Genomic DNA, 13,039 nt, shown 5'->3' with positions numbered 1-13,039 from the left:
GTATCTTAATGAACAACCCAGCAATCACAGCAGAGGCTGGAGGGGCAACTTTCAAAAGTGCCCTAAATGAGAGACAATCCTGAGACTAACACAGCTACAATTACTCTGCATACCCTAAATTAAGGAGAATACTGGTGTAGCTAAAAATGGGCAGGTACTCCCACTTAAAATTATGAGTTTAAGATGCCATTGTAAAATTTCCATGAAGATTGAGATCAATAGGAAACTACTGGCTTTGTAATCAGACTGCTGATTATATTTGATATTGTTTCTGACGCTCACCCAGCTTATCTGATAGTTTCATTACAAGTACTATTGTAAGACTGTATAGGGCAGAGAGGGAAGCTCATATTGACATAATACCAATGTATGACACCTACCTTTAAAATAAAACCTTCAGTTGATAACATGCTGTACAGCACTACACAGAAACTACATAAAAGTGTATTAGCAGATAGAGCTGTCATTTCTCTTCAGGGCAAAGATTGTGTCTTATATGTTTGGACAATGCGTTGGACATTCTGCCACAATACAATGAACAATCTGTTTAAATCCACATAGGACCTTGCTATCTGCTGGGTTTGATTTCAGAATCAAGTGATCATTAAAAAACAAACAAAATGGCTACTTGCTTTTATTTATGCACTACCTTGTAACCATTTTTGCCAAAAACTGCAAGATCTTCCTAGGGAATATGTCCCTTGCAACTCCTTTTCAACACAGAATTCATGATCTGCAGTTCTCTCTGTAAATGATTCTTGAACATGGCTCTTTGATATGTCTGGGAATTGTGCAATATCTTTTGGAAGAGCTTTTTAAGTCCTGAAGGGCTCCAAATATGCTATCTGTGGAATTACACATTGTACCTGGATATTGTACAAGATATTGCTATTGACATAATTCCATTGGGTCATTCTGACCTCAATAAAACCATTATGATTCTTCCATTTACACTGTTTGGGATGAGTGGTTCATTATGTTATTAAAATTTTTATGAAAGGTGCATGTATAACAGCTGCTTTTCAAAGTTAAATACCTAGACATTTTCTGAAACAAAAGAACATGGGAAGAGTTATTGCTTGAGAAATTAATTTTTTAAAGAAATATAAAAGTAATTTTTTTTAATTGGTCAAAGTATCTGAAAACACCACATTTTAACTTCTCTATTCAGACAACCCCAGTCTGATTTTTCACAGATGCTGAGCATCTCTGTAAGGGCTTGTTCCAAAGCACATGAAGTCAATCGGCTTCTTTTCATTGATTTCAGTGGGCTTTGGCTCAAGCCATTGGTTGTTAGTTTCAGCTCAGAACATACTGAAATTCTCTTGGATTAAGCTTCAATGGGATTCCACACAGGTTCAAGGGTCAACAGTAACAGATCCTAGTGCAGGATAGGAATCTAAGGCCTAGATCCACAAAGCTACTTAGGCAGCTAAACACCAGACTTACGTGCCTAAATCCCAGTTTTGGCTCCATTGTGATCCACAAAACTCCCACCTAACCCTTTAGGAACCTAAACTTACTCAACACCTAAATTTTCAGGGTAAAAGTTACCTAGGCACCTATGTTTCTGCCTCTGGGTATGTCCACTGCTTTCTCACTCTAAGTGTACAGATGTCTATCTCCCACCTAAGCCCCAGATCGAGTCAGAAACTTTGCAGAAGATAGGCATTCATCTGCCTAAGTCACGTGTGGTGTGGCCATAGTAGGTGTGCTCAGAGGAGATAGCAGTCACCCCCCTTCTAGCTCGGTGGTTAGAGCACTCAGCTGGCATTTTGTGAGACCTGGGTTCAATCCTTCTCCTTTGCTGGGTGGGAAGGGAAGGTTTTGAGCAGGGATCTGCTGTCAGGAAAGTGTTCTGAACTATAGAATATTCTGATGTAGGGACCCCTCAGGTGTATCAATAATTACAGAGTCATTGGAGTAGGGGGACTGGATGCTGGGTCCTTAACCCCACTGGGCTACAGAGTCATTCCCCTCTATCTCTGGCCCAGTGATTCTGTTCCACTGTGGATAAGCAGTCACTGGGCCAGAGAGAGAGAGAGTAGTGGGCACCGCCTCCTCCTCTGGCCATTTCGGATGGAGAAAGGCAGGGGCCTAACTCATTCCCAAAAGAAATGCCTTAGGTGCCTCAGAGTATGTCTACACACCAAAGAAAACCCATGGCTCGCCTGTGCTAGGTGACTTGGGCTAAGGGGCTGTTTCATTTCTGTGTCGACTTCCAGACACAGGCAGGAGCCCAAGCTTTGGGACCCTCCCTCCCCACAGGGCCTAGAGCCCGGCAATGAAACAGCCCCACAGCCCAAGTCTCTGATTCCAGGACAGCACCTGCAGCCCAGACTTAGGAGAGAGAGGGGCAAGGCTTAGGACACACCTCTCTCCTTGGCATCTCCTATCAGCTAGCTTAGATGTCTCCCTGCCTAGCCTATTGACTTTTGTGAATTGCATTCTTAGGAACAAAAAGAAATGGAGTACTTGTGGCACCTTAGAGACTAACCAATTTATTTGAGCATGAGCTTTCGTGAGCTACAGCTCACTTCATCAGATGCATACTGTGGAAACTGCAGCAGACTTTATATATACACAGAGAATATGAAACAATACCTCCTCCCACCCCACTGTCCTGCTGGTAATAGCTTATCTAAAGTAATCGTCAGGTTAGGCCATTTCCAGCACAAATCCAGGTTTTCTCACCCTCCACCCCCCCACACAAATTCACTCTCCTGCTGGTGATAGCCCATCCAAAGTGACAACTCTTTACACAATGTGCATGATAATGAAGTTAGGCCATTTCCTGCACAAATCCAGGTTCTCTCACTCCCTCACCCCCCTCCAAAAACCCACCCCCATACACACACAGACTCACTCTCCTGCTGGTAATAGCTCGTCCAAACTGACCACTCTCCAAGTTTAAATCCAAGTTAAACCAGAACATCTGGGGGGGGGGGTAGGAAAAAACAAGAGGAAATAGGCTACCTTGCATAATGACTTAGCCACTCCCAGTCTCTATTTAAGCCTAAATTAATAGTATCCAATTTGCAAATGAATTCCAATTCAGCAGTTTCTCGCTGGAGTCTGGATTTGAAGTTTTTTTGTTTTAAGATAGCGACCTTCATGTCTGTGATTGCGTGACCAGAGAGATTGAAGTGTTCTCCAACTGGTTTATGAATGTTATAATTCTTGACATCTGATTTGTGTCCATTTATTCTTTTACGTAGAGACTGTCCAGTTTGACCAATGTACATGGCAGAGGGGCATTGCTGGCACATGATGGCATAAATCACATTGGTGGATGTGCAGGTGAACGAGCCTCTGATAGTGTGGCTGATGTTATTAGGCCCTGTGATGGTGTCCCCTGAATAGATATGTGGGCACAATTGGCAACGGGCTTTGTTGCAAGGATAAGTTCCCGGGTTAGTGGTTCTGTTGTGTGGTATGTGGTTGTTGGTGAGTATTTGCTTCAGGTTGCGGGGCTGTCTGTAGGCAAGGACTGGCCTGTCTCCCAAGATTTGTGAGAGTGTTGGGTCATCCTTTAGGATAGGTTGTAGATCCTTAATAATGCGTTGGAGGGGTTTTAGTTGGGGGCTGAAGGTGACGGCTAGTGGCGTTCTGTTATTTTCTTTGTTAGGCCTGTCCTGTAGTAGGTAACTTCTGGGAACTCTTCTGGCTCTATCAATCTGTTTCTTTACTTCCGCAGGTGGGTACTGTAGTTGTAAGAAAGCTTGACAGAGATCTTGTAGGTGTTTGTCTCTGTCTGAGGGGTTGGAGCAAATGCGGTTGTATCGCAGAGCTTGGCTGTAGACGATGGATCGTGTGGTGTGGTCAGGGTGAAAGCTGGAGGCATGCAGGTAGGAATAGCGGTCAGTAGGTTTCCGGTATAGGGTGGTGTTTATGTGACCATTGTTTATTAGCACTGTAGTGTCCAGGAAGTGGATCTCTTGTGTGGACTGGACCAGGCTGAGGTTGATGGTGGGATGGAAATTGTTGAAATCATGGTGGAATTCCTCAAGGGCTTCTTTTCCATGGGACCTATCTCTTCCCATTCATTTTATGGAAGCCTAGGCACCTAGCTCGGGTTTTGTGGATCACAGTGGTAGTATTCCTGCGATTTTCCAGGCACCAACAGGTTAAGCACCGCGATGCCCAGAGTTGCATCACCTAAGTCCCTTTGTGGATCTGGCATTAGTATGTAAATTGGAGGTTAAGCCTCCAAAGTGACTAGTGTTTCCCGTAAAATACTTAATCCCAATGAGTTCAATGAAAGCTGAAGGTGTTCAGCACTTTGCAAGACTGTGTCCTTAATTAGACCTATGCATGAGTTGGGTTCTCAGGGATTGTTTGTACTGGATTTACTGGTTTTTGCATTTGTAATTGATATAGGTCTCTTTTACTATTTATTAATATCATGTATTTGCATATTCTCATTTGTCAAAACAGTTGGCATATTCAATACATTTAAATTTCTTGAACCTTTGTATCATCAAATAAGTAGCTCTTTCATGAAGACTATTTTTGTCTTTCTTGTTTTGTTATTTTCAATCTATGAAAAGTCCTTATCTTCACTAGGAAGAAAAAAGTATTTTTAAACGCATCCTAGCTAACATGTTAATATCCCAGTGTACCACACCAGAGGTTTATTTTGATCAGCTAAGACGTGTTTAAAAAAAAAAGAGTTACACATCTTCTAGTAACTGTTGTTCTTCTTCGAGATGTGTCGTTCAAGTCCATTCCAATCAGGTGTGCATGCACCGCATACAGAGTGGTTGGAAACTTTTCCCCTTAGCAGCTCCCATCGGGTTGGCTCGGGAGCCCCCTGGCGTGGCGCCTTCATGGTGCTCAATATATGACCCTGCCGACCAGAGCCCTCTTCAGTTCCTTCTTGCCGGCTACTCTGACAGAGGGGAAGGTGGGTGGGTATTGGAATGTATGTGAACAACACATCTTGAAGAACAACAGTTACAAGAAGGTGAGTAACCATTTTTTCTTCTTCGAGTGCTTGTTCACATCGATTCCAATCAGGTGACTCCCAAGCTCTACCCTGGAGGTGGGGGTCGGAGTTAAGGAATTGCTGATTGGAGAACCTCTCTGCCAAAAGCTGCATCCTCTCTGGAATGCTAGGTGATGGCATAGTGAGTGGTAAAGGTGTGTACGGAAGACCAGGTTGCCGCTGTGCAGATCTCCTGGATAGGCACCTGGGCCAGTGACTGTTGCCTCTCGTGCTCCTTTTCATTCACCGCCAAGACCACCAGGGAGCAAGGGTGCAAGTGAGAGAATAAGTATTCGTACTCCAGAGACGGCACAAAGTACTTCCTCTCTATGCCCCTAGATGGGCAGAATGGAGGCTGGAGTCTGCCACAGGTTTTATTATTATTTTGTATGGTCTTTATTAGTGGTAACACCACCCGTGAAGGACTTCTGGAGCAAGAATGTCCACCATTGGGTCTTCTGTTTTGGCCACTTCCTCTGCCTGTAGGCCCATGTTGCGGGCAATGCAGGTGAGCAGGTCTTGGTGCGCCTTGTGGTCAATGAGCAGAGGTCCTGAAACCGATGCTCCTGCTACTGCCTCATCAGGCAAGGACGATGATGTGGCAAGGGAAGGTACAGGGTCCTCACAGCCCTCTACCTGCCTCAAATGTGGGATACATGACAAATTGTCACCTCTACTCTTGCAAGCAGAAGACATTCAGATCAGGCCTTACTCCGACAGGGAGAGGGGCCAGGTCTATAGCATCATCTCCTTTTCCCTTAACTTTGCAAAAGCCCCTGTATGCTCTCTGGTAATTGGGCTCTGACGGTTGGGAAGGGTTGGGGATGAGGGCATAGCCATTTTCTATCCTATCATTCCTTCCCCGGTTTCTGTGTGGAATCACTAGGTAAGACAATGTCAGCATTTTTTATTCACTGTCCTCTTTGCTGAGTAAAGGCCCTGAGTGGGGTGGGACGAGGAGCAGCAGCCAGGAAAGGAACCCAGGCAGGAGCCGTGGTGACAAGGGGTCAGGAAGCTTTGCAAAGCAGTTCTCAGAGAATGTATTTGCTTACAGTGGTCAAGGGCTGTGTACTGCCACAAGAGAGTATACTTCACTCCCCTAACAAAACAATGCAACAGACATTCTGAGACTCAAGGAGTTTCTTGTCCTCTATATAGGTTTATTTCCGCCCCAATAATCTTCTCATAGAGGATGCATCAGACATTAAATGGATACTTCATTGTTGGGTCCTATACGTATAAAGTACATGTTGCTCTCAACACATCTCATTTCAAGGGTAAAAAGAAGCTGCACATTTTATGGAGCTAATCTTGTGATGTAAGTGTTTAAGTATTACCATTAAATGCTGACAAGTGATCTCTATTTCACTCTAGGCTGATATCACTGAGTAACAAATCCTTTCAAGATGAGGTAGCTAGCTCAGATCCAGAGGGAAGGGAGTGCCTTTTCTCGCCCAACAGCTCACTTTTTGGATGACAGCTGCATTGACAGGCTCAGAAGGGAGTTCCATCCAGTCATCCTCAGCCAGAAGGTTAGGGATTGAGACATGGAGTCTCAAGGGTGGGCAGGAATGTGTAAAGAAAGGAAGAACTGAAGCATCTTTAGGGCTCCAGCAGAGATGTGGAGGAGCCATTGGGGCGATAAAATAATTTAATAGTTGATATCACCGGTTAGTAACAGTTTTTAAATAAATGTGTAGAGATACAAAAACTGCTGCTCTATGGCTGCATACCACAGAAATTTGATTCTCGAATTTCCCACTATGCAGAAAGGAAAGGCTTTACATTTACAGAGGTTTCTCAAGGGATTTAGTGTTTTTTACTGGAAAATGTAAACACATGTCTGTAACCAAATAGTGTTTGTTTTCAGAAAAGGAAATGTGTAGCTAAATTCTTAGAGGTGATGTCCTTTCCATCTTTAGAGACAGAAGAGGATGCTGGAAATGGGTTCCTCAGAATTTGGTACGTGTTCAAAGAGAAACACCACTGGAGAAACAAAGATTATAATCTTAAGTCTTCCTACAAAGGGGTTTAGTCATACCATTCCTTTAAACAATAATGAGAGAGCTGGCTGGTATTATACCACATTCTTCACCGGCATATATAGTGATTTGATGGAAGCAAAGGTTCTTCATATTTGCTACTTTCAATTACCTGCTGTTAGTCTCTCTTTCTCTGAGCCTGATTCTTCTCTCATGTAGAATGGTGTAAAGAAGGAGTAACTCCACTGGAGCCAACTGAGTTAAAATTAGCATAGGTGGTAGGACAGTTCAGCCCCATTCTCTGTGTTTTCCTTTTCCCCTATGGCATGCTGTTTGTGGAATTTGCAACTGCAGTGGGCAGACTGTGCCTATTTTTTCCACCTAATGATCCAGTTCTGAGAGTAAAAGGTAATACTACAATAAGCATCCAGGCAAAGCAAATTAAAATGTTAATCTATCAAACTCAAAACAATTTTAGGAGGATAAATCGGGAATCTTTCTACAGTAACTATTGCCTTCAGTCTTCGCAACTCCAGCTGTGTGAATAACGTAGCTGGAGTCGACGTACCTTAGGTCAAGTTACCGCGGGGTCTACACCGCGGGGGGTGGTGGGGTGGGGTGGGTAGACAGGAGAATTTCTTCTCGTCAGGGGTAGAGTACAGGGGTTGACTGGAGAGCGATGTGCTGTCGATTGGGCAGGTCTTCACTTGACCCACTAAATCGACCGCTGGTGGATCGATCTCAGAGCATCGATCCTGGCTGTAGTGTCCAACTTTTTTCTTTTTCACTACTACTTTCCCACACTGGTAACAATGAGCTTTTAAAATAGCTGTTTGCGATACTGGATAGAGTCTCTAGATCTGAGCATTTACATCTTCAGTATTCTGTCTCCCTTCCTTTTTAGTCAATTCTCTCCCAACAAAATTCCATGCAAAACATTTTTTAAAAAGTCACGGTACTTACATGTTTATAGACATCACACATTATTCACTCTGCTTGCATGTTATATTCCTCCCTCCCACCTCTTTGTCTGTCTTGTAAGCTTTTCAGAGCAGGGACTGTCTCTTACTTTGTGTTTGTACAGTGCCAAGCCCAATTAAGCCTTACCTCATTTGGGCTCCCTAGGCACTCCCTAATATTAATTAATAATAATACAAATTTACAACATTAAACTTGGACAATATCTTATTAAAATAAAATCTAGACAAACAACTCCCATAAGAAAGAAAGCAAAAGCAGGGCAGTTCCTTTAACTACAGGTAACATAATATTCTTTCAGAGCATATCCTTACTATGTTGAAACATGCAGTAAAAGTTCAGCAAACAATACCTATTGGTCTGTGGGGATTCTTCAGACCCCCATTGAAAGCACTGCAGAGTCAAGAAAGGAGGATCCAGAAATGATGATGGGTTTGGAATGAGTGCTTGTATTGCTTCACTGTCTGGGAGAGAGAATGAAATAAGGTAAGGCCTGATGCTGCCATTTTCACTCACAGTGAATAGTATCTTATTTCTCAAGGAACCAGGTTTATTTCCTTAGGCCATGAGTTCCTGGAGACCACAGAGAATGCTGTTCTCTTATGACCTCCCTCAACCAAGGCCCTCTCCATAGACATCTTTGCTTGCAATGGCCATTGTCCCTCTAGCCAGAACCATGCCCTTTCTCCACTTTGGCTATGTCTATGCTATCACTTATGTCACTCAGGGATGTGAATAAGCACCAGTTTGGACAGCGCTATGCTAGCAGGAGAGTTTCTCCCACTGACATAGCTACTTCCACTCATTGGGGGTGGATTAATTAAGTCAAGAGGAGAGCTCTCTCCCATATGCTTAGAGCAGCTAATGTAAGCTCTCTAGTATAGCCATTTGTCAGGCTCTCTTTTAGGGATGTCTACACTGCAATTAAGAAACCACGGCTGCCCCGTCCCTTGTTCTGTCTGTTGAGCAGTACAGTGGACCAGATGTGTATGCCCAGATCAGCACTTCATCTAGGTTGCGTCAGGTCCATGGGCCATAGGTCTGACATCTTACTACAGAGAGACAAAGAAAGCTATCCCATGATGGACGATTTCTTCATCGCAGCAATATAATGAGCAGAAATGTCTAATGAGAACCAGAGCTTCTGTTTAAGATTTCCTCTGGCATACAGAGACAATGCTTGTGTAAAAGGTCAAGATTCAATCCATTTCTCAGGCTGGAGAGCAAGATGGAGCTCTGCCTCAGAAGAAGAAAATAGGAAGGATGTCTCCACCAGCTGCTGACATACCATTGCCCTCTCAGACAGGATGCGTTTTGGGAAATTGTGTATCTCTGAAGGGAAATGACTGCAACTGTAGCTGCAGAAAAAGATGACCCTCCTCCCCCATGACAGGATTTTCCAGTGTTTAGTCATTTAGATATGTTCTGTAACTCCAACCACAGCAGATTAGTAATTGAGGCACACATATTTCATTTACTCCTTCAGCTATTTTGTTTCCTAATTATGTCCTGCTGGATGGCAGTGTCCTCATGTTATTTTATAAAAGTAAGACATGCAAACTCTTTAAAGAGTGGATAGGCATTGAAACAGGCTAACCAGGTGCATCATAGTATCTTACGGATAGCCAGAGGCTAAAAATCCCTGTCTGAAACAAACAAATGTAATATTAATTTGAAGAGAGAAGGCATCGGATTAGTGTTTAGAGCAGGTGACTGGGAGTCAAAGAAAAAAATTCTGCTCTCATTTATAGCATAACCCCAGTGTAATCTAGTTAGCCCCAAGACTTCTGAGTTCTAGTCCCAGCTTTGTGGCCCAGCTGAAGTCATCAAACTTCTCTGCCCCTGTGTGTGGTGGTGTTTTTCAGAATCTATGCTTCAGTACTGGTTTTTGCATAGCACTTGTATGCAATCTTATAGTAACAAACCAGGATGTATGAACACAGAGGGGAAAATGACTGTGGAAACCAATGTCATATTTCAAGAGATGGTTTAGTGACATAGGACTAGAAGTCATTCCTAATTCTGCCTCCCTGTGGGCTCCCATTGAAATTAATGGGTGAGTTTCTTCTCTCACTTGAATCAATAGAAATCAAGAGTAACTCCACTGAACTTGATACAACCTGTGTATTGAGAGGGGGATTAGGCTCAATGACTTCAGTGGGAGCAGGATCAGCCCTAAATAACCTTGGCCAAGTCACTTAGTTCAACAGTTTCAAAAGCAGCCATATGTTCTGGGTGCTCAACATGAGACACACACTGAGCCTAAATTGCAGAAATGCTGAGTGCTCATAACTTCCATTGAGTCAGGGGGACCTGTGAGTGAAAAGTACTCTGGAAAAGCAGGCTCAAGGTGTCTCAAACTCATCATCCCAAAAATCAGCCACCCAAAACCAGAGGCCACTCTTGAAATTATTAGCATCACCCTCTCTTCATTCATCTGTAAAGTAGTGATAATAGTACAAACTTTCCTGAGTGTGGGGAGATTTAACTGAGGTTTGTAAAGTGCTGAGAGTGCCAGCTGCTAAGCATTCTCATTTAAATTATTAAAGGTACCTTGACTACCCCTTTATAAGAATTATGGGCCTGATCTTGTAACTCCCAAAGATCACCTTGCTTTGTTTGGAGCAGCTGCATGATCAGGTCCCATATACTTTTGATTGTTCAACATGAGTGGATTAATAAAAACCTAGAACCTTATAGAATAAGATAGTATTTTAGTTAACTATCTTGGTGAGGCACGTGGGAGATTTACCTCGTCACTGTATCTTTTACAACTGTTATGGGAATTATCTTGAAAGATTTTAGTTTTCAGAGGTGTTTAACTTAGAAAAAATGAAATGCTATCACAGTGAGACTGTCAGCCTGGACAATTCTGTACTACAGTTGACATGAACCACTGCTTTCCGCTAATTCATAGGTATTTGGTTACTAAAGGAGTAACTAGTCTTTTCTAATCTCTCTTATTCCCAGAAATCTCAGAGTAAGTTTTAATAGAATAATGCTTCCATCTGCAAATGGTAAGGCGTAAACATTCTTAAATAGTATGTTTTCTGAATCTCAGCTACATTGCTCCCTGGGAGTGGGGGTGTAATTCCCAGTGATGACAGCAGTTGACCCAGTCCTTGTACTGTATATTGACTCTTTGCACAATGTTGGTCAATAGTGATTAATAAGAACATGGCTGCCAAGTGAAATCAGATTCTAGCTCATCTGTTCAGCTCAGAGGTATTCTTTGGACAGCGGCCAATAGTAGAAGGCAAAAACATCCTATGATGCACCTATCAACTCTGAAATACTACAGGGAGAGAGAAAAATGCTTTTCTGGACCCCCAAAAGCCCTGAACCATGAAGCCCTGACTTGATAGGCCTTATCGTAGCTTGTGTGGACACATTATCATCAGGGTCCACTATAAGTATTTCTAAGTACTCATCACTGTGGTATCTGAATGCAATGGCTAAAACCTCATGCTTCAGAGTTTAAGACCATATATAATTATTACAGTGAGGATGAGACTCTGATGGGGGGCTGCTTATCCTACATCTCCTTCCTGTACGATTTCTTGCATCTTGCTCTGAAGCATCTGGTGCTGGCCATTATCGGAGACAGGATATTAGACTAGATGGAGATTGGGTCTGATCCTACACTGCAGTTCCTGAGTTTAGGCAGGGGTTTTGGATGAAGGAGCCTATGGTGGTATCAGACGTAGTTTTCCGGAGAGCATCACCTCATGCTCAATCCGGAGTCCCTGAATCAATGGGAGTTTTGCATGTGGATTGTGTTAGAAATACCTCCAAAGATTTAGGTTCAAGTATGAGATTAACTCAGGAGGAAATATCCAAATAATGATAAACATTCTTCTAAGGATCATTCTATGTGCAAGAACTCACAACACTTTACCATAGTTAATTAAGACTCATAATCCCAGGAGGAAGGGAAATGTTATCCTCAATGATGGAGAAACTAAAGCACTAAAAGGTGGGGTGAGTTACCGAAGATCATAAAATAAATCTTTCAGTGTCAGGAACGGATCCAGGCCAAGTGGCTTTCACTCCAAAGCTCTAACCCCCATACTGCCTCCTCATTCTATATAGCAATTGTGTAGAGGTTAATATGCATGCTATTTCAAAACTTCAGTGGCTGAAGCACATAGATTCTGTGATGTAATGATGCAGTAAAGCACATACGAGTCAAACAGAACAAAAATCTGAATTTTCTTTTCGCTTCCTTCCACTTTCCAGCTCAGCATTTTTTCCCACTACATATGCTGGAGTGTCATGAGAGACATTTACATATCCCAGAATCTGGATAAGCTTCTGATGTGCTTGACCTTAGTGGTGTCATTCAACCTTCCAGATGTGGAAGTGATTTGGGGAAGAGAGTGAAGACAACCAACCATCAAGTCATCTATTATTTTGCATTGCTGAATTTACATTTTCCATACTCCCTACTACAATCCCTGGGAAAGAGTGATGAATGGCCTAAATATTTAAGAGGGTCAAAGGGACTATTGAAATGCTAAATGTGATCTGAAAGAAAATCTCTTACATACTTTGATTTCATGGCTAAAACCTCTTGAGGGAAAAATTTAAATATTCATGAAAGATGTTGCTTTAAGAAAGAAAGAAGGTAGAATTCAGAGGCAGCATGAGGTGCAATATGAGGCCTTCATCCTGAAATAGGATCCAAATGGATGAAACCCTCTGGCCACACAAGGCCCACTGGGTATACCCTTTCACTCGTCAGGATCGGCTTGCAACACCTGGGCCTTACATGACATTCTCTTGGAGCAAGTGCTGTGTCTCTCTTATTTGTTCTGTAAAGAGCCTAGCACAAATTTTATGATATTATGCCCTTCTTTGAATCTAACCCCGATTCTGTATGAAATGGAACCAGTTCCTAGCTGGAAGGAAGTAGGCTGTTTAGTTAGGATGTTTGTGTAATGTTTATTCATGGAGGTTAAAATAAATCATTTTGTAGGTTACCATGGAACACTGCACTTCTGCTTATAGGTGCTAATCCATAGTACTATTCCATAGTACTACATGGCAAACAAAAGCTGGGTCTCCTAGACTTATTTGAAGTACAGGATAG

This window comes from Eretmochelys imbricata, chromosome 14 (assembly GCF_965152235.1).
Source record: "Eretmochelys imbricata isolate rEreImb1 chromosome 14, rEreImb1.hap1, whole genome shotgun sequence".
Classification (NCBI taxonomy): Eukaryota; Metazoa; Chordata; order Testudines; family Cheloniidae; genus Eretmochelys; species Eretmochelys imbricata.
The sequence above is the reverse complement of the archived record's forward strand: the minus strand, read 5'-3'. Positions refer to the sequence as shown.